Source organism: Bufo gargarizans, unplaced genomic scaffold (assembly GCF_014858855.1).
Source record: "Bufo gargarizans isolate SCDJY-AF-19 unplaced genomic scaffold, ASM1485885v1 fragScaff_scaffold_350_pilon, whole genome shotgun sequence".
Classification (NCBI taxonomy): Eukaryota; Metazoa; Chordata; class Amphibia; order Anura; family Bufonidae; genus Bufo; species Bufo gargarizans.
Genome location: NW_025334100.1, coordinates 1 through 20441, shown reverse-complemented (window position 1 = coordinate 20441; position 20441 = coordinate 1).

Genomic DNA, 20441 nt, shown 5'->3' with positions numbered 1-20441 from the left:
GGCGCCGCTGGAGTGGACAGCAGTCTAATAAGGGACCCGGCCTTACTGACAGTACAGCAGGGGGCGCCGCTGGAGTGGACAGCAGTCTAATAAGGGACCCGGCCTTACTGACCGTACATCAGGGGGCGCCGCTGGGGTGGACAGCAGTCTAATAAGGGACCCGGCCTTACTGACCGTACAGCAGGGGGCGCCGCTGGGGTGGACAGCAGTCTAATAAGGGACCCGGCCTTACTGACAGTACAGCAGGGGGCGTCGCTGGGGTGGACAGCAGTCGAATAAGGGACCCGGCCTTACTGACCGTACATCAGGGGGCGCCGCTGGGGTGGACAGCAGTCTAATAAGGGACCCGGCCTTACTGACCGTACAGCAGGGGGCGCCGCTGGGGTGGACAGCAGTCTAATAAGGGACCCGGCCTTACTGACCGTACAGCAGGGGGCGCCGCTGGGGTGGACAGCAGTCTAATAAGGGACCTGGCCTTACTGACCGAACAGCAGGGGGCGCCGCTGGAGTGGACAGCAGTCTAATAAGGGACCCGGCCTTACTGACCGTACATCAGGGGGCGCCGCTAGAGTGGACAGCAGTCTAATAAGGGACCCGGCCTTACTGACCGTACAGCAGGGGGCGCCGCTGGGGTGGACAGCAGTCTAATAAGGGACCCGGCCTTACTGACAGTACAGCAGGGGGCGCCGCTGGAGTGGACAGCAGTCTAATAAGGGACCCGGCCTTACTGACCGTACATCAGGGGGCGCCGCTAGAGTGGACAGCAGTCTAATAAGGGACCCGGCCTTACTGACAGTACAGCAGGGGGCGCCGCTGGGGTGGACAGCAGTCTAATAAGGGACCCGGCCTTACTGACAGTACAGCAGGGGGCGCCGCTGGAGTGGACAGCAGTCTAATAAGGGACCCGGCCTTACTGACCGTACATCAGGGGGCGCCGCTAGAGTGGACAGCAGTCTAATAAGGGACCCGGCCTTACTGACAGTACAGCAGGGGGCGCCGCTGGATTGGACAGCAGTCTAATAAGGGACCCGGCCTTACTGACAGTACAGCAGGGGCGCCGCTGGAGTGGACAGCAGTCTAATAAGGGACCCGGCCTTACTGACAGTACAGCAGGGGGCGCCGCTGGAGTGGACAGCAGTCTAATAAGGGACCCGGCCTTACTGACAGTACAGCAGGGGGCGCCGCTGGAGTGTACAGCAGTCTAATAAGGGACCCGGCCTTACTGACAGTACAGCAGGGGGCGCCGCTGGAGTGGACAGCAGTCTAATAAGGGACCCGGCCTTACTGACCGTACAGCAGGGGGCGCCGCTGGAGTGTACAGCAGTCTAATAAGGGACCCGGCCTTACTGACAGTACAGCAGGGGGCGCCGCTAGAGTGGACAGCTGTCTAATAAGGGACCCGGCCTTACTGACCGTACAGCAGGGGGCGCCGCTAGAGTGGACAGCAGTCTAATAAGGGACCCGGCCTTACTGACCATACAGCAGGGGGCGCCGCTGGGGTGGACAGCAGTCTAATAAGGGACCCGGCCTCACTGACAGTACAGCAGGGGGCGCCGCTGGGGTGGACAGCAGTCTAATAAGGGACCTGGCCTTACTGACCGTACAGCAGGGGGCGCCGCTAGAGTGGACAGCAGTCTAATAAGGGACCCGGCCTTACTGACCATACAGCAGGGGGCGCCGCTGGGGTGGACAGCAGTCTAATAAGGGACCTGGCCTTACTGACAGTACAGCAGGGGGCGCCGCTGGGGTGGACAGCAGTTTAATAAGGGACCTGGCCTTACTGACCGTACAGCAGGGGGCGCCGCTGGAGTGGACAGCAGTCTAATAAGGGACCCGGCCTTACTGACCGTACAGCAGGGGGCGCCGCTGGAGTGGACAGCAGTCTAATAAGGGACCCGGCCTTACTGACCGTACAGCAGGGGGCGCCGCTGGGGTGGACAGCAGTCTAATAAGGGACCCGGCCTTACTGACCGTACAGCAGGGGGCGCCGCTAGAGTGGACAGCAGTCTAATAAGGGACCCGGCCTTACTGACAGTACAGCAGGGGGCGCCGCTGGAGTGGACAGCAGTCTAATAAGGGACCCGGCCTTACTGACAGTACAGCAGGGGGCGCCGCTGGGGTGGACAGCAGTCTAATAAGGGACCCGGCCTTACTGACCGTACAGCAGGGGGCGCCGCTAGAGTGGACAGCAGTCTAATAAGGGACCCGGCCTTACTGACAGTACAGCAGGGGGCGCCGCTGGGGTGGACAGCAGTCTAATAAGGGACCCGGCCTTACTGACAGTACAGCAGGGGGCGCCGCTGGAGTGTACAGCAGTCTAATAAGGGACCCGGCCTTACTGACCGTACAGCAGGGGGCGCCGCTGGAGTAGACAGCAGTCTAATAAGGGACCTTGCCTTACTGACCGTACAGCAGGGGGCGCCGCTGGGGTGGACAGCAGTCTAATAAGGGACCTGGCCTTACTGACCGTACAGCAGGGGGCGCCGCTGGAGTGGACAGCAGTCTAATAAGGGACCCGGCCTTACTGACCGTACAGCAGGGGGCGCCGCTAGAGTGGACAGCAGTCTAATAAGGGACCCGGCCTTACTGACCGTACAGCAGGGGGCGCCGCTGGAGTCGACAGCAGCCTAATAAGAGTCCCGACCTTACTGACCATACAGCAGGGGGCGCCGCTGGAGTGGACAGCAGTCTAATAAGGGACCCGGCCTCACTGACAGTACAGCAGGGGGCGCCGCTGGGGTGGACAGCAGTCTAATAAGGGACCCGGCCTTACTGACAGTACAGCAGGGGGCGCCGCTGGGGTGGACAGCAGTCTAATAAGGGACCCGGCCTTACTGACAGTACAGCAGGGGGCGCCGCTGGAAGTAAGGCAGTCTAATAAGACAGCAGTCTAATAAGGGACCCGGCCTACTGACCGTACAGCAGGGGGCGCCGCTGGAGTGTACAGCAGTCTAATAAGGGACCCGGCCTTACTGACCGTACAGCAGGGGCGCCGCTAGAGTGGACAGCAGTCTAATAAGGGACCCGGCCTTACTGACCATACAGCAGGGGGCGCCGCTGGGGTGGACAGCAGTCTAATAAGGGACCCGGCCTCACTGACAGTACAGCAGGGGGCGCCGCTGGGGTGGACAGCAGTCTAATAAGGGACCTGGCCTTACTGACCGTACAGCAGGGGGCGCCGCTGGAGTGGACAGCAGTCTAATAAGGGACCCGGCCTTACTGACCGTACAGCAGGGGCGCCGCTGGAGTGGACAGCAGTCTAATAAGGGACCCGGCCTTACTGACCGTACAGCAGGGGGCGCCGCTGGAGTGGACAGCAGTCCAATAAGGGACCCGGCCTCACTGACCGTACAGCAGGGGGCGCCGCTGGAGTGGACAGCAGTCTAATAAGGGACCCGACCTTACTGACAGTACAGCAGGGGGCGCCGCTGGAGTGGACAGCAGTCTAATAAGGGACCCGGCCTTACTGACAGTACAGCAGGGGGTGCCGCTGGGGTGGACAGCAGTCTAATAAGGGACCCGGCCTCACTGACCGTACAGCAGGGGGCGCCGCTGGAGTGGACAGCAGTCTAATAAGGGACCCGGCCTTACTGACTGTACAGCAGGGGGCGCCGCTGGAGTGTACAGCAGTCTAATAAGGCACCCGGCCTTACTGACCGTACAGCAGGGGGCGCCGCTGAAGTGGACAGCAGTCTAATAAGGGACCCGGCCTTACTGACTGTACAGCAGGGGGTGCCGCTGGGGTGGACAGCCGTCTAATAAGGGACCCGGCCTTACTGACCGTACAGCAGGGGGCGCCGCTGGAGTGTACAGCAGTCTAATAAGGGACCTGACCTTACTGACCGTACAGCAGGGGGCGCCGCTGGGGTGGACAGCAGTCTAATAAGGGACCCGACCTTACTGACAGTACAGCAGGGGGCGCCGCTGGGGTGGACAGCAGTCTAATAAGGGACCCGGCCTTACTGACCGTACAGCAGGGGGCGCCGCTGGGGTGTACAGCAGTCTAATAAGGGACCCGGCCTTACTGACAGTACAGCAGGGGGCGCCGCTGGGGTGTACAGCAGTCTAATAAGGGACCCGGCCTTACTGACAGGTTTTATTTAAAGGAGGAGACTACTTTTTCACCTTTAGAGGTGGTAGAGGTGGAATTCTCCGATCACTGTATGATTATGTTCTCTTTGAATGTTGCAGAATCCCCCCAAATGGGAAGAGGCTATTGGAAGCTAAATTCGGCCCTCCTGGAGGAAGCAGAGGTGAGACAATCCTTTAAGGACTTCCTTCAGAGTCAGGTAGAGTTGCTGGATCTTTGTGACACTAAGTCTGAGTGGTGGGAGATATTCAAAGATCGGGTGGCAAAATTCTTCCGCCAGCTCTCGAGCCTCAGGTCCCTGGACAGGTACCGCTTGTATCAGGGTCTGAGGAGGAAACTCGAACAACTGGTCTCGACTGGAGGTAGCCGAGAGGATATCTCCAGGGTGAAATCTTTGCTTAAGAGGTGCCAGTACGATAGGCACACATCTTTGGTTTTTGAGAGGGATTTCGGGAAGTACCGCTCACCCGACCCTTACAGAAACTGTAAGATGTCAGTGAAAAGTAAGTTGGTGACAGGACTGGTCGATGGTACGGGATCTCTGGATAGGTCCAGATCAGGGATCTTGGAAATCGTCAAGTCCTTCTACTCGTGCCTCTTGAGGAAGAAGGATCTGAATCGGGACAGGATTTCGGCTTTCCTGGCTGAAACCATCCCTGAGTCAAGAGTAGACCGTTTTGATAGAAGAAATCAGAGAAGAGGAAGTCAGCCTGGCGATCGAAGGGCTTGCCCTAAAGAAGTCGCCAGGCCCGGATGGCTTAACATCCGAGTTTTATAAGACCTTTAATGACTCCTTGGTTCCCCTCTTGACTAATGTATTCAATGAGTGCCTTTCCTCGGGTGCTCTGCCAAAGTCAATGAGGAGGTCAGCTCTGATCCTTATATCAAAGGGTAAAGATCCGAGCCGTATTGAGAATTGGCGTCCCATAGCGCTTCTCAATACGGACAGAAAGATCCTGGCCAAGATACTGTTTAATCGGTTGGTGCAGTTTGCGCCCAGGCTACTTTCGGAGACCCAACATTGCTCAGTTCCAGGCCGAAGCACGTTTAGTGCTGTGCTCGGTGTCCGAGAGGCAGTGGAGCAGAGTAGGGCGGGTAACTGGAAGGGGTACATGCTGGCTTTAGATCAGGCAAAGGCTTTTGATCGGGTTGACCACGAGTACCTCTGGGCAGTCCTTCTGAAATATGGCCTGCCGGGGGGGTTTGTCGATTGGTTAAAGATCTTGTATGCAGGGGCAGAGAGTTTCCCTCTGGTGAACGGTTGGTCTGGCAGCCCTTTTGAGGTCGGGTCTGGAGTCCGCCAGGGTTGTCCATTGAGCCCGCTCTTATACGTGTTTGCGATTGATCCTTTTATTAGGAGGATTGATCGAGGACCGTTGGCGGGAGTCAGGATGAGTCTGGAGGAGCCAGAAGCCACTCTGAGGGTGGTGGCGTATGCCGATGATGTTACTATTTTCATGTCCTCGGGATGGGAGGCGGAATACTTGATGTCAGAGGTAGAACGCTACTCGGAAGTCTCCGGGTCCGTGATTAACCGGGATAAGTGTGAGAGTCTCTGGCTGGGAGGGGGTGATCCATCTTTCCGTCTCCCGGACACCCTCCCAGAGCCCCAGTCGTCAGCCAAAGTCCTAGGCATTCATTTCGGCCATGGGGATTATCCCACCCAAAATTGGGACAGCAGGCTCACGATCGCCGCTCAGAAGGTGGACAAGTGGAAGGGTTTGTCTTTGACCCTCAGGGAAAGGGTGAACCTGATCAAGACTTACCTTCTCCCTTTGCTTATCTATTTGGCCAGTGTATGTGTCTTGCCAGAACCTCTCTGGACTTGGGTTTACAGTCTGTTCTTTCAACTGTTATGGGGGAATAGGCTGAACCTGGTCAAGAGAGAGGTGACATACCGTACGAGGAGATTAGGGGGGTTGGGTATGGTCAACCCAGTGGTGTTCCTTGTTAACACCTTTGTTAAGATCAATCTGGCAAACATCTGGAAAGAGAGGGCTCCTCCGTGGGTAGTCTCTTGCAGGGGTTGGTTTTGGCCTTTCTTCCAGGAGTGGGAGACAGGAGGGCAAGTGAAGGATTTGCGTACACCTCACGGATATCTTCCGGCTTATGTCACCCCGATTCTGAAGGTGATCCGCCGGTGGGGTTTGGGAGTGAGGGAAATCAAGGCCCAGTCAAGGAGATCCCTTGACGAGAGGGTCTTGTTGACCCACTTCCAAAAGCCCCTGGCCCTTAAGGATTGCCCAAGCCGGGATCTAGACAGGGGTTTACAGTTGTTAAATTCGGCAAGGATCCCCTTGAAGTTTTGGGACTGGGCTTGGCGCTGCTTTCACGGGAAGCTGTATGTAAGGGGCAACTTGAGGTATAGGAACTCTGATGAAAGGGGTTGTCCCCGGGAGGAGTGTGGCGACATACTGGAAAGTATGGAGCACTTCCTGCTTCAGTGTCCCTTTAATACAGAAGTATACAAACGGGTGGGCGCATCCATTGGCTGGCCTAGGCTAGCCAACCTCTCCTATGCGGAATGGGCTTATGGAGCATTCAAAGGTTTGGGAAGAAGGGACGCATGCACAGCTTTTGTAGTTAGCATAGTGGTCAGGTACTTCACATGGAACGCACGGTGTTTAGTTTCAACCCAGCAGAAAGTCCTCCCTGTGGAAGAGGTGTGTAGGAACATTCTAGGTGACCTGGCGAAGGTTCGCTCTCTTGAGTGCGAGAAGATGGGTACGGATGGGGTCTCTTACCTCTGGAGAGGCTTCACCTTTGATGTGCCTTAGCCTCAGTAGCACTTTTCCTGGTGTTGGGCTGGGGCTTTCACATTAGGTTTTTGTTTGGTATTTAAGATGAGTTTTTGAAGAAAGGTTTGCAAATGACTGAACTTGGGCCTTCGGGTGGATTTTAATATTGGTTTGTATAGATTGATATGGTTGTTATAAGATGTATATATTGTATGATAGGGTAAGTGGGGTGTAGTTAGGTTGGGTGGGATGTAGTTAGGTTGGGTGGGATAGGGTGGGGGGGGGGGTTCATATTTTTTTTTTGTGTGTGGAGGCCTGCATCCAGCCCTGGACTATGCGGACATAGGAGGACATGAGGCGAGGGGCTGGGTGTGGGTGGTGGAGGAAGGGCTGGCCTCATGGAGGGACAAGAGGCGGAGGTTGGCCCTGGGTGAAGGTGATGGGATAGATAGATTGGTAGGGTTAGTATAGGTTTGTTTTTTCTCAAATATGTGTGTGTATAACAAAACAAAAAAAAAAATACAAAAAAAAAAAAATGGATATATATATATATAAAAAAAAAAGCAAAATATATATATATATATAAATAATAAAATAAAAAATTGGGGGTTATTTTGATTATTTATTGTGACAAGTTGTCATTTATTTTCTGTTAGAAACCATTTGTATATATTTGTATATAGTCGGGGTTCAGCCGGATCGGATGTTTACGTTAGGCTAGGTTTCATTTTCTCTTTTCAGTAGGTATGAATGAGATAGTCTGCATGGAGCTGGGCCAGTAGGGTAAGTGTATATACTTGTTTTATATATTGTTTGGAAATTTTATGGCAAAATTTTTGTATTTTTGTATAAAATTAAAAAGAGTTCCTCAGTATCTGCTCTTATTCTGTATATATATACACTGCACAGTACCACTTCTCCTGTCCTGTATACTGGGTGTAATCCTCAGTATCTGCTCTTATTCTGTATATATATACACTGCACAGTACCACTTCTCCTGTCCTGTATACCGGGTGTAATCCTCAGTATCTGCTCTTATTCTGTATATATACACTGCACAGTACCACTTCTCCTGTCCTGTATACCGGGTGTAATCCTCAGTATCTGCTCCTATTCTGTATATATACACTGCACAGTACCACTTCTCCTGTCCTGTATACGGGTGTAATCCTCAGTATCTGCTCTTATTCTGTATATATATACACTGCACAGTACCACTTCTCCTGTCCTGTATACCGGGTGTAATCCTCAGTATCTGCTCTTATTCTGTATATATATACACTGCACAGTACCACTTCTCCTGTCCTGTATACTGGGTGTAATCCTCAGTATCTGCTCTTACTCTGTATATATATACACTGCACAGTACCACTTCTCCTGTCCTGTATACCGGGTGTAATCCTCAGTATCTGCTCTTATTCTGTATATATACACTGCACAGTACCACTTCTCCTGTCCTGTATACCGGGTGTAATCCTCAGTATCTGCTCTTATCCTGTATATATATACACTGCACAGTACCACTTCTCCTGTCCTGTATACTGGGTGTAATCCTCAGTATCTGCTCTTATTCTGTATATATATACACTGCACAGTACCACTTCTCCTGTCCTGTATACTGGGTGTAATCCTCAGTATCTGCTCTTATTCTGTATATATATACACTGCACAGTACCACTTCTCCTGTCCTGTATACTGGGTGTAATCCTCAGTATCTGCTCTTATTCTGTATATATACACTGCACAGTACCACTTCTCCTGTCCTGTATACCGGGTGTAATCCTCAGTATCTGCTCTTATTCTGTATATATACACTGCACAGTACCACTTCTCCTGTCCTGTATACCGGGTGTAATCCTCAGTATCTGCTCTTATTCTGTATATATATACACTGCACAGTACCACTTCTCCTGTCCTGTATACTGGGTGTAATCCTCAGTATCTGCTCTTATTCTGTATATATATACACTGCACAGTACCACTTCTCCTGTCCTGTATACTGGGTGTAATCCTCAGTATCTGCTCTTATTCTGTATATATACACACTGCACAGTACCACTTCTCCTGTCCTGTATACTGGGTGTAATCCTCAGTATCTGCTCTTATTCTGTATATATATACACTGCACAGTACCACTTCTCCTGTCCTGTATACTGGGTGTAATCCTCAGTATCTGCTCTTATTCTGTATATATACACACTGCACAGTACCACTTCTCCTGTCCTGTATACTGGGTGTAATCCTCAGTATCTGCTCTTATTCTGTATATATACACTGCACAGTACCACTTCTCCTGTCCTGTATACTGGGTGTAATCCTCAGTATCTGCTCTTATTCTGTATATATATATACACTGCACAGTACCACTTCTCCTGTCCTGTATACTGGGTGTAATCCTCAGTATCTGCTCTTATTCTGTATATATATACACTGCACAGTACCACTTCTCCTGTCCTGTATACTGGGTGTAATCCTCAGTATCTGCTCTTATTCTGTATATATACACTGCACAGTACCACTTCTCCTGTCCTGTATACTGGGTGTAATCCTCAGTATCTGCTCTTATTCTGTATATATATACACTGCACAGTACCACTTCTCCTGTCCTGTATACTGGGTGTAATCCTCAGTATCTGCTCTTATTCTGTATATATATACACTGCACAGTACCACTTCTCCTGTCCTGTATACATGGTGTAATCCTCAGTATCTGCTCTTACTCTGTATATATACACTGCACAGTACCACTTCTCCTGTATATATACACTGCACAGTACCACTTCTCCTGTCCTGTATACTGGGTGTAATCCTCAGTATCTGCTCTTATTCTGTATATATACACTGCACAGTACCACTTCTCCTGTCCTGTATACTGGGTGTAATCCTCAGTATCTGCTCTTATTCTGTATATATACACACTGCACAGTACCACTTCTCCTGTCCTGTATACTGGGTGTAATCCTCAGTATCTGCTCTTATTCTGTATATATATACACTGCACAGTACCACTTCTCCTGTCCTGTATACTGGGTGTAATCCTCAGTATCTGCTCTTATTCTGTATATATACACTGCACAGTACCACTTCTCCTGTCCTGTATACCGGGTGTAATCCTCAGTATCTGCTCTTATTCTGTATATATACACTGCACAGTACCACTTCTCCTGTCCTGTATACTGGGTGTAATCCTCAGTATCTGCTCTTATTCTGTATATATATACACTGCACAGTACCACTTCTCCTGTCCTGTATACTGGGTGTAATCCTCAGTATCTGCTCTTATTCTGTATATATACACTGCACAGTACCACTTCTCCTGTCCTGTATACTGGGTGTAATCCTCAGTATCTGCTCTTATTCTGTATATATACACTGCACAGTACCACTTCTCCTGTCCTGTATACTGGGTGTAATCCTCAGTATCTGCTCTTATTCTGTATATATATACACTGCACAGTACCACTTCTCCTGTCCTGTATACTGGGTGTAATCCTCAGTATCTGCTCTTATTCTGTATATATACACTGCACAGTACCACTTCTCCTGTCCTGTATACTGGGTGTAATCCTCAGTATCTGCTCTTATTCTGTATATATACACTGCACAGTACCACTTCTCCTGTCCTGTATACTGGGTGTAATCCTCAGTATCTGCTCTTATTCTGTATATATACACTGCACAGTACCACTTCTCCTGTCCTGTATACCGGGTGTAATCCTCAGTATCTGCTCTTATTCTGTATATATATACACTGCACAGTACCACTTCTCCTGTCCTGTATACTGGGTGTAATCCTCAGTATCTGCTCTTATTCTGTATATATATACACTGCACAGTACCACTTCTCCTGTCCTGTATACTGGGTGTAATCCTCAGTATCTGCTCTTATTCTGTATATATATACACTGCACAGTACCACTTCTCCTGTCCTGTATACCGGGTGTAATCCTCAGTATCTGCTCTTATTCTGTATATATACACTGCACAGTACCACCTCTCCTGTCCTGTATACCGGGTGTAATCCTCAGTATCTGCTCTTATTCTGTATATATATACACTGCACAGTACCACTTCTCCTGTCCTGTATACTGGGTGTAATCCTCAGTATCTGCTCTTATTCTGTATATATATACACTGCACAGTACCACTTCTCCTGTCCTGTATACCGGGTGTAATCCTCAGTATCTGCTCTTATTCTGTATATATATACACTGCACAGTACCACTTCTCCTGTCCTGTATACTGGGTGTAATCCTCAGTATCTGCTCTTATTCTGTATATATATACACTGCACAGTACCACTTCTCCTGTCCTGTATACTGGGTGTAATCCTCAGTATCTGCTCTTATTCTGTATATATACACTGCACAGTACCACTTCTCCTGTCCTGTATACTGGGTGTAATCCTCAGTGTGCAGGAGCCACTGGTCGGGTGTGGTTGTGTGTGGAGGAGCTCCTGCTGATTGCTAACGAGACTTCCAGGGATTTTTCCAGCTATCCCAGCCCAGGCCCTGCCTCTCTCTCCCCAGGGAGCTGGTAGGGTTCTGGGCTATGAAGCGATTCAAGACCCAGGATCCTGCTTCCCGGGGTAGGCCGGCGGGAGGTAGGGGAGGTGAGCTACCGGCCTCAGTTCCATCTTCCGCCCCGGGGGTCAGAAGATCCAGCAGGAGTCGTGGTGCAGCGGCCCCTGCAGCCCCCGGAGGTGAAGCCGTGTCCATCGCCGGCGGTTCCAGGAGGGCGGACAGTAGCCCTCCAAGAGGTACGCGGAGTGCTCCTGGGGATGGGCCGGTTCCGGTTGAGGCTGACTGGGGCAACATGAAGCCCCGGGAACTAATCGCCAGTTTACAGCTCCCGGATCGCGGCCTACCTCCAGGAGTTCGAGGAGGCGAATAGGACCCTCAAGAAGGTGAGGGAGCAACTAAGGCTTGAGAGGGGGAAGGTGGATAAAGCGGCCAGAAAAAACAAGCCGGAAATATCAAGGAAAATAAAAGGCTTAAAAGAGATTGTTAAAGAGCTGCAGGAAAGAATGGGGGCCATTCTGGAGAACAGTGGCCCCTTTAAGGAGAAGCTCATGAACGATCAAAGGTTTAATGAAATGGCTGGAAACCAGAAACAGCAAGAAGATGACTCCTCTGGTGAAGAGGAAGAGTCGGACATGGGGGGGCAACCTGCGGAAACTGGCATCACCGCAGAGCAGGTGCGCCTGCCCCCCACTAGTTCTGATGAAGAAATAGACTTCAGTGAGAGCAGCGGAGTTGGGGGGCAGCTTATGGCCGAGATACGCCACCTGGAGTCCCCCAAAATTCGTGAGGACATTTGCTTTGGAAATGAATTACCAGAAGATGAGCCTATAGGAAAGAAAGAAAAAGCAAAGACATTAAAGCCAGAGGTGAGGTATGTCTATGTGACCCACCCTGCGTGCCCGGGGCCAGCTGAAAAGCCAGCTCAGGGCACGAACCCCACCATCCTCCCTGGCCCGGTCTCTGTTGTGGGACCGGTGCGTAGGAGTGGGGAGACAGACGTGGCAAAGATGGCGCAGGACGCCGTCCCTGTTTGCGGTAACAGGGGCGGTGAGGAAAAGCAGGAGGGGCCAGACAGGAAGGCTCCCGGGGCGAGTGGCGAGGGGGGCATGGTTGGTGGTCGGGTGGCTCCGCCCACCTCTGCTGGGGCACTGGACAAGTGCCAGGTGGAGGAGCGTCGGGGCGATGTGGCTGCCACTGCCCCCCTTGCAGAGGTCGTTGCCGGGATCCCTGTCCTGGGGTCTGCGTCCTCTGCCCCGGTCTGCTTCGCCGCTCCCGTGCGCCCTGAAGTCCCCCCTGCCAGTTTTGGCATGGCGGCGGGGGACGGGGGGCAGGGGTGGTGGGGGTGGCTGTGGGTGGAGGGGGTGCGGCCGCGGGTACAGCGGTGTCCCGATCCGGAGTTGCAGGGGGAGGGTGCGAGGTGGCTGCCTCCGCCCCTCCCAAGTTGTGTGCCCAAGTCCTTGCCGGGGTTCCAGTCTCCTCTGCCCCGGACTGCTCCGCTTCAGTCCCTTCCGCTGGTATTTTCGTGGCGGCGGGGAGTGGAGGCGCAGTGGGAGTGGTCGGGGGTGGGGCTTCGGATATCCACAAAGGAGCTAAGAGCAGCGTGTGTGTAGGCAGAGAGGGAGGGGGCGGTCCTGGTGCGAGTGTGGTGCGCACCGCCCCTCCCTCCTGCGCTGTCCGTCAAGTGGATAAGGCCGGCGTGGCTGGGACCAGTGGTTCTACAGCCCGCCGGCCCGAAAAATCCGGAAAGACTGTTAACAATGTGTCCAGCAAGGAAATGATGGACAAAACGAATAACGTGACCTCTGTCCCCTCTGGCCCAGCAGTGTGTGTGGGTGGAGGGGAGAGTGCGGTAGTGGCCACTGAAGAAGTGGTCACTTGTGTGAATACAGTTTTTGTTAGTGGTGTTGCCCCGGGCCCTGATGGAGGGGTGAATGTTGGAGGTCGGCCGACCACTGTACAAGTGGCCGGTGCGCCTCATGTAGGCCCCTTCAGGGGGGTCTGGAGTGACACCTGCTGTAGATAGGTCTGGGGGGGGTGGGGGTGGGCCCGGTCCGGCTGCCCCTCCTGCGTCGGTTACGCCTGGCAGAAGTTATGCTGGTGTGGTCGCCGGCGCAGGGGGGGGAGGGGCGGCCCCCATTGTCCTCCCCATTACCAATGTCTGGTGACGGTAACTTGCAGCGGCAACTTCTAGAGGCTCTTAGGAGAGGGGAGAATTCCATTACAGTAGGGGGGCAGCAGGTGGATCTATCCTTCTGGATAGACAGGCATGGCCTGCGTGCCTTCCGAGAGCAAGGCGGGGGCGAGACCACCTGGTCCTCACCCACAACCGGCCCTGGGTCAGCCAGACGGAATGTTGTCTGTCTGAAATGGAGAGGCAATGAAGCGTGCCCTACCAGGAAGAGGGTGGCGGAGCTTCTCTTTCAGATGGGCATCAGGGCATGTGACATCTTTGCCCTGATACATCCGTATGGCACCCGGGAGTTTGATGTCAGTTTTGCCCGGCCAGAGGGTCTTGAACTTTTCTGGTCTGGGTATGAACTGGCAAAAGACCAGCCGGACTGGCAGGGTTTTTTTGTGCAAGCGATAACCCGCCAGAATGAGGTCAAGAAAGTGACCGTTCTGACCCGTAACGAGTCACTTTCTTGTGTTGACATCTTGACCTGGTTGAGCAGGTACGGGGACGTCCAGGGTCTTCCTAGCAAGAACCTGGATGAGTTTGGCATCTGGTCGGGTGCCTGGACTTTTCAGATTAAGTTGAAACATTCAGGGGGGTCGGTTTCCCACATACCGTCATCTGCTTTCCTTGGTCGGGATAGGATCATGGTGTTCTACAGGGGGCAGCCTAAGCTGTGTTACAAGTGCGGCAGCCCTTCGCACTTCAGCGCCAGCTGCCGAGTGCAGAGGTGCGCGTTGTGCGGGGGTGAAGGCCATCTAGCTGCATCTTGTGGGCAGATTAGATGCAACCTGTGTGGTGAGCTAGGGCACCCGTTCAGTCGTTGCCCTCGCTCTGTCGCCAACGTGGCTCGTGCACGAGCAGAGGCGAGCCGGGAGGCCCCCACTGCCGAGGCGAGTGCTGGCGAAGGCGACAGGGCAGTGGGGTCGATGAAGAGAAAAGAAAGCCCGTCCCAGCAGAGACGGAGGGAGAGGCGTCAAATGGAGAGGGGGCAGGTGGAACCCCCTCCTGGGGTGATGCCTGTGCCCTCCCAAGAGAATGCCTCTCCTAGAGCTGAGACCCTGGGGGATATCGAGGTGAATGAGGAACTCACGAGACTAGACCGTTCCGAGGTGACTCTGTCCTCTTGCTACGAGAGTGCAACAGAGGAGAGTGAGACAGAGTCTAAAAGAACAAGAAGGAAACGTCTGACCAAAAAAAGATCTAGCCCGGCTAGAGTGCCTGTGGAAGGCAAAGCCAGCTCCCCCCTGGACCTCTCTAATCCTGACTCTCTTCCCCTGGATCTTTCCAACCGGTACCTCACCTTGGATGAGATCTCTTCTTCCGGGGAGGAGGTTGAAGGTGGGGAGCCGGAGGGGCAAGAGAAGGAGCCTCTGGAAGGGCCCGCGCCTCCCTCCGGTGAGGATGCAAGGTCCTCGGGAGGTGGGGCGGGTCCAGACGCTGGTAATGGGAATGACAAGGGTGGTGCGAAGGGGGAGGCGGTGGTGACTAATGAGATGGACACCACTGTCTCTCTCAAAAGAGATCGTGCCACCTTAGGGGGTAGCCCCAAGAGGGGTAAGAAAAAGAACAAGAAGGGGAAGGGAAGGAAGAAGGCCGTCTAACTTAATCACTCTGTATGGCGGCACTCACTCCGTTGACGCTGGCGACCATTAATGTCGCCAGTATTAAATCGGATGCGGCTAGGTTTGCAGCCTTTGATTTTCTCAGCCGGGTTGAAGCTGACATTTTATTTTTGCAAGAGACCAGGCTGCCAGATTTGGCGGCTGTGTATAAAGCAAAAAAGGAGTGGAGGCGTGGTCCATCATATTGGTCTCTTGCGGCTGAGCCGTATAGCGGAGTGGCGGTTCTTTTTACCGCACCAGTAGAAAGCCGACGAGTGATTGAGTTAGAAATGGGGAGGTGTTTGATTTTAGATGTCCTCATGAAGGGTCAAGAGCTTCGCCTGATAAACATCTATGGTCCCCAAACCAGGTGGGATCGGAAGCGTCTCTTTATGAGGATCAAACCTTTCCTTTTTACGAGTCGGCAGGTGGTCTTTGGCGGGGACTTTAATACAGTCACAAGGTCCCAAGACCGGGGAGGCGCCAGAAACCGGCTGGCTTATGATAGTGTATCCCTGAATAGCATAGCTAGCGAGGCTCGCCTGGTGGATGTCCACATTAGGCACACCCCAGGCCACGGTGGTTTCACTTATTATAGAGGTAGTCAGATTAGGTCTAGAATAGACAGGTTTTATTTAAAGGAGGAGACTACTTTTTCACCTTTAGAGGTGGTAGAGGTGGAATTCTCTGATCACTGTATGATTATGTTCTCTTTGAATGTTGCAGAATCCCCCCAAATGGGAAGAGGCTATTGGAAGCTAAATTCGGCCCTCCTGGAGGAAGCAGAGGTGAGACAATCCTTTAAGGACTTCCTTCAGAGTCAGGTAGAGTTGCTGGATCTTTGTGACACTAAGTCTGAGTGGTGGGAGATATTCAAAGATCGGGTGGCAAAATTCTTCCGCCAGCTCTCGAGCCTCAGGTCCCTGGACAGGTACCGCTTGTATCAGGGTCTGAGGAGGAAACTCGAACAACTGGTCTCGACTGGAGGTAGCCGAGAGGATATCTCCAGGGTGAAATCTTTGCTTAAGAGGTGCCAGTACGATAGGCACACATCTTTGGTTTTTGAGAGGGATTTCGGGAAGTACCGCTCGCCCGACCCTTACAGAAACTGTAAGATGTCAGTGAAAAGTAAGTTGGTGACGGGACTGGTCGATGGTACGGGATCTCTGGATAGGTCCAGATCAGGGATCTTGGAAATCGTCAAGTCCTTCTACTCGTGCCTCTTGAGGAAGAAGGATCTGAATCGGGACAGGATTTCGGCTTTCCTGGCTGAAACCATCCCTGAGTCAAGAGTAGACCTCTCTCTTGGCGTTTTGATAGAAGAAATCAGAGAAGAGGAAGTCAGCCTGGCGATCGAAGGGCTTGCCCTAAAGAAGTCGCCAGGCCCGGATGGCTTAACATCCGAGTTTTATAAGACCTTTAAGGACTCCTTGGTTCCCCTCTTGACTAAGGTATTCAATGAGTGCCTTTCCTCGGGTGCTCTGCCAAAGTCAATGAGGAGGTCAGCTCTGATCCTTATATCAAAGGGTAAAGATCCGAGCCGTATTGAGAATTGGCGTCCCATAGCGCTTCTCAATACGGACAGAAAGATCCTGGCCAAGATACTGTTTAAACGGTTGGTGCAGTTTGCGCCCCGGCTCCTTTCGGAGACCCAACATTGCTCAGTTCCAGGCCGAAGCACGTTTAGTGCTGTGCTCGGTGTCCGAGAGGCAGTGGAGCAGAGTAGGGCGGGTAACTGGAAGGGGTACATGCTGGCTTTAGATCAGGCAAAGGCTTTTGATCGGGTTGACCACGAGTACCTCTGGGCAGTCCTTCTGAAATATGGCCTGCCGGGGGGGTTTGTCGATTGGTTAAAGATCTTGTATGCAGGGGCAGAGAGTTTCCCTCTGGTGAACGGTTGGTCTGGCAGCCCTTTTGAGGTCGGGTCTGGAGTCCGCCAGGGTTGTCCATTGAGCCCGCTCTTATACGTGTTTGCGATTGATCCTTTTATTAGGAGGATTGATCGAGGACCGTTGGCGGGAGTCAGGATGAGTCTGGAGGAGCCGGAAGCCACTCTGAGGGTGGTGGCGTATGCCGATGACGTCACTGTTTTCGTGTCCTCGGGAGGGGAGGCGGAATACGTGATGTCGGAGGTAGAACGCTACTCGGAAGTTTCCGGGTCCGTGATTAACCGGGATAAGTGTGAGAGTCTCTGGCTGGGAGGGGGTGATCCATCTTTCGGTCTCCCGGACACCCTCCCAGAGCCCCAGTCGTCAGCCAAAGTCCTAGGCGTTCAATTCGGCCATGGGGATTATCCCACCCAAAATTGGGACAGCAGGCTCACGATCGCCGCTCAGAAGGTTGACCAGTGGAAGGGTTGGTCTTTGACCCTCAGGGAAAGGGTGAACCTGATCAAGACTTACCTTCTCCCTTTGCTTATCTATTTGGCCAGTGTATGTGTCTTGCCAGAACCTCTCTGGACTCGGGTTTACAGTCTGTTCTTTCAACTGTTGTGGGGGAATAGGCTGAACCTAGTCAAGAGAGAGGTGACATACCGTACGAGGAGATTAGGGGGGTTGGGTATGGTCAACCCAGTGGTGTTCCTCGTGAACACCTTTGTTAAGATCAACCTGGCAAACCTCTGGAAAGAGAGGGCTCCTCCGTGGGTAGTCTCTTGCAGGGGTTGGTTTCGGCCTTTCTTCCAGGAGTGGGAGACAGGAGGGCAAGTGAAGGATTTGCGTACACCTCACGGATATCTTCCGGCTTATGTCACCCCGATTCTGAAGGTGATCCGCCGGTGGGGTTTGGGAGTGAGGGAAATCAAGACCCAGTCAAGGAGATCCCTTGACGAGAGGGTCTTGTTGACCCACTTCCGAAAGCCCCTGGCCCTTAAGGATTGCCCAAGCCGGGATCTAGACAGGGGTTTACAGTTGTTAAATTCGGCAAGGATCCCCTTGAAGTTTTGGGACTTGGCTTGGCGCTGCTTTCACGGGAAGCTGTATGTAAGGGGCAACTTGAGGTATAGGAACTCTGATGAAAGGGGTTGTCCCCGGGAGGAGTGTGGCGACATACTGGAAAGTATGGAGCACTTCCTGCTTCAGTGTCCCTTTAATACAGAGGTATACAAACGGGTGGGCGCATCCATTGGCTGGCCTAGGCTAGCCAACCTCTCCTATGCGGAATGGGCTTATGGAGCATTCAAAGGTTTGGGAAGAAGGGACCCATGCACAGCTTTTGTAGTTAGCATAGTGGTCAGGTACTTCACATGGAACGCACGGTGTTTAGTTTCAACCCAGCAGAAAGTCCTCCCTGTGGAAGAAGTGTGTAGGAACATTCTAGGTGACCTGGCGAAGGTTCGCTCTCTTGAGTGCGAGAAGGTGGGTACGGATGGGGTCTCTTACCTCTGGAGAGGCTTCACCTTTGATGTGCCTTAGCCTCAGTAGCACTTTTCCTGGTGTTGGGCTGAGGCTTTCACATTAGGTTTTTGTTTTGTATTTAAGATGAGTTTTTGAAGAAAGGTTTGCAAATGACTGAACTTGGGCCTTCGGGTGGATTTTAATATTGGTTTGTATAGATAGATATGGTTGTTATAAGATGTATATATTGTATGATAGGGTAAGTGGGGTGTAGTTAGGTTGGGTGGGATAGGGTGGGGGGGGGGTTCATATTTATTTATTTATTTTTTCGTGTGGGGAGGCCTGCATCCAGCCCTGGACTATGCGGACATAGGAGGACATGAGGCGAGGGGCTGGGTGTGGGTGGTGGAGGAAGGGCTGGCCTCATGGAGGGACAAGAGGCGGAGGTTGGCCCTGGGTGAAGGTGATGGGATAGATAGATTGGTAGGGTTAGTATAGGTTTGTTTTTGTTTTTCTCATATGTGTTGTATACCCAAAAAAATACAAAAAAATATACAAAAAAATATACAAAAATAAAAATAAAAAATATACAAAAAAATCTATATATATTTAAAAAAAAAAAAAAAAAAAAAAAAAATTTTTTTTGTTATTTGATATTTTTTGTATGATTATTTATTGTGACAAGTTGTCTTTTTTTCTGTTAGAAATAATTTGTATAAATTTGTATATAGTCGGGGTTCAGCCGGATCGGATGTTTACGTTAGGCTAGGTTTCATTTTCTCTTTTTAGTAGGTATGAATGAGTATGCATGGAGCTGGGCCAGTTGGGTAAGTGTATATACTTGTTTTATATATTGTTTTATATATTGTTTGGAAATTTTATGGCAAATTTTTTGTATTTTTGTATAAAATTAAAAAGAGTTCCTCAGTATCTGCTCTTATTCTGTATATATATACACTGCACAGTACCACTTCTCCTGTCCTGTATACTGGGTGTAATCCTCAGTATCTGCTCTTATTCTGTATATATATACACTGCACAGTACCACTTCTCCTGTCCTGTATACCGGGTGTAATCCTCAGTATCTGCTCTTATTCTGTATATATATACACTGCACAGTACCACTTCTCCTGTCCTGTATACTGGGTGTAATCCTCAGTATCTGCTCTTATTCTGTATATATATACACTGCACAGTACCACTTCTCCTGTCCTGTATACTGGGTGTAATCCTCAGTATCTGCTCTTATTCTGTATATATACACTGCACAGTACCACTTCTCCTGTCCTGTATACCGGGTGTAATCCTCAGTATCTGCTCTTATTCTGTATATATATACACTGCACAGTACCACTTCTCCTGTCCTGTATACTGGGTGTAATCCTCAGTATCTGCTCTTATTCTGTATATATATACACTGCACAGTACCACTTCTCCTGTCCTGTATACTGGGTGTAATCCTCAGTATCTGCTCTTATTCTGTATATATACACTGCACAGTACCACTTCTCCTGTCCTGTATACTGGGTGTAATCCTCAGTATCTGCTCTTATTCTGTATATATATACACTGCACAGTACCACTTCTCCTGTCCTGTATACTGGGTGTAATCCTCAGTATCTGCTCTTATCTGTATATATACACTGCACAGTACCACTTCTCCTGTCCTGTATACTGGGTGTAATCCTCAGTAGCTCTTATTCTATATATATACACTGCACAGTACCACTTCTCCTGTCCTGTATACCGGGTGTAATCCTCAGTATCTGCTCTTATCTGTATATATACACTGCACAGTACCACTTCTCCTGTCCTGTATACTGGGTGTAATCCTCAGTGCTCTATTCTGTATATTATACACTGCACAGTACCACTTCTCCTGTCCTGTATACGGGTGTAATCCTCAGTATCTGCTCTTATTCTGTATATATACACTGCACAGTACACTTCTCTGTCCTGTATCTGGGTGTAAGCCTCA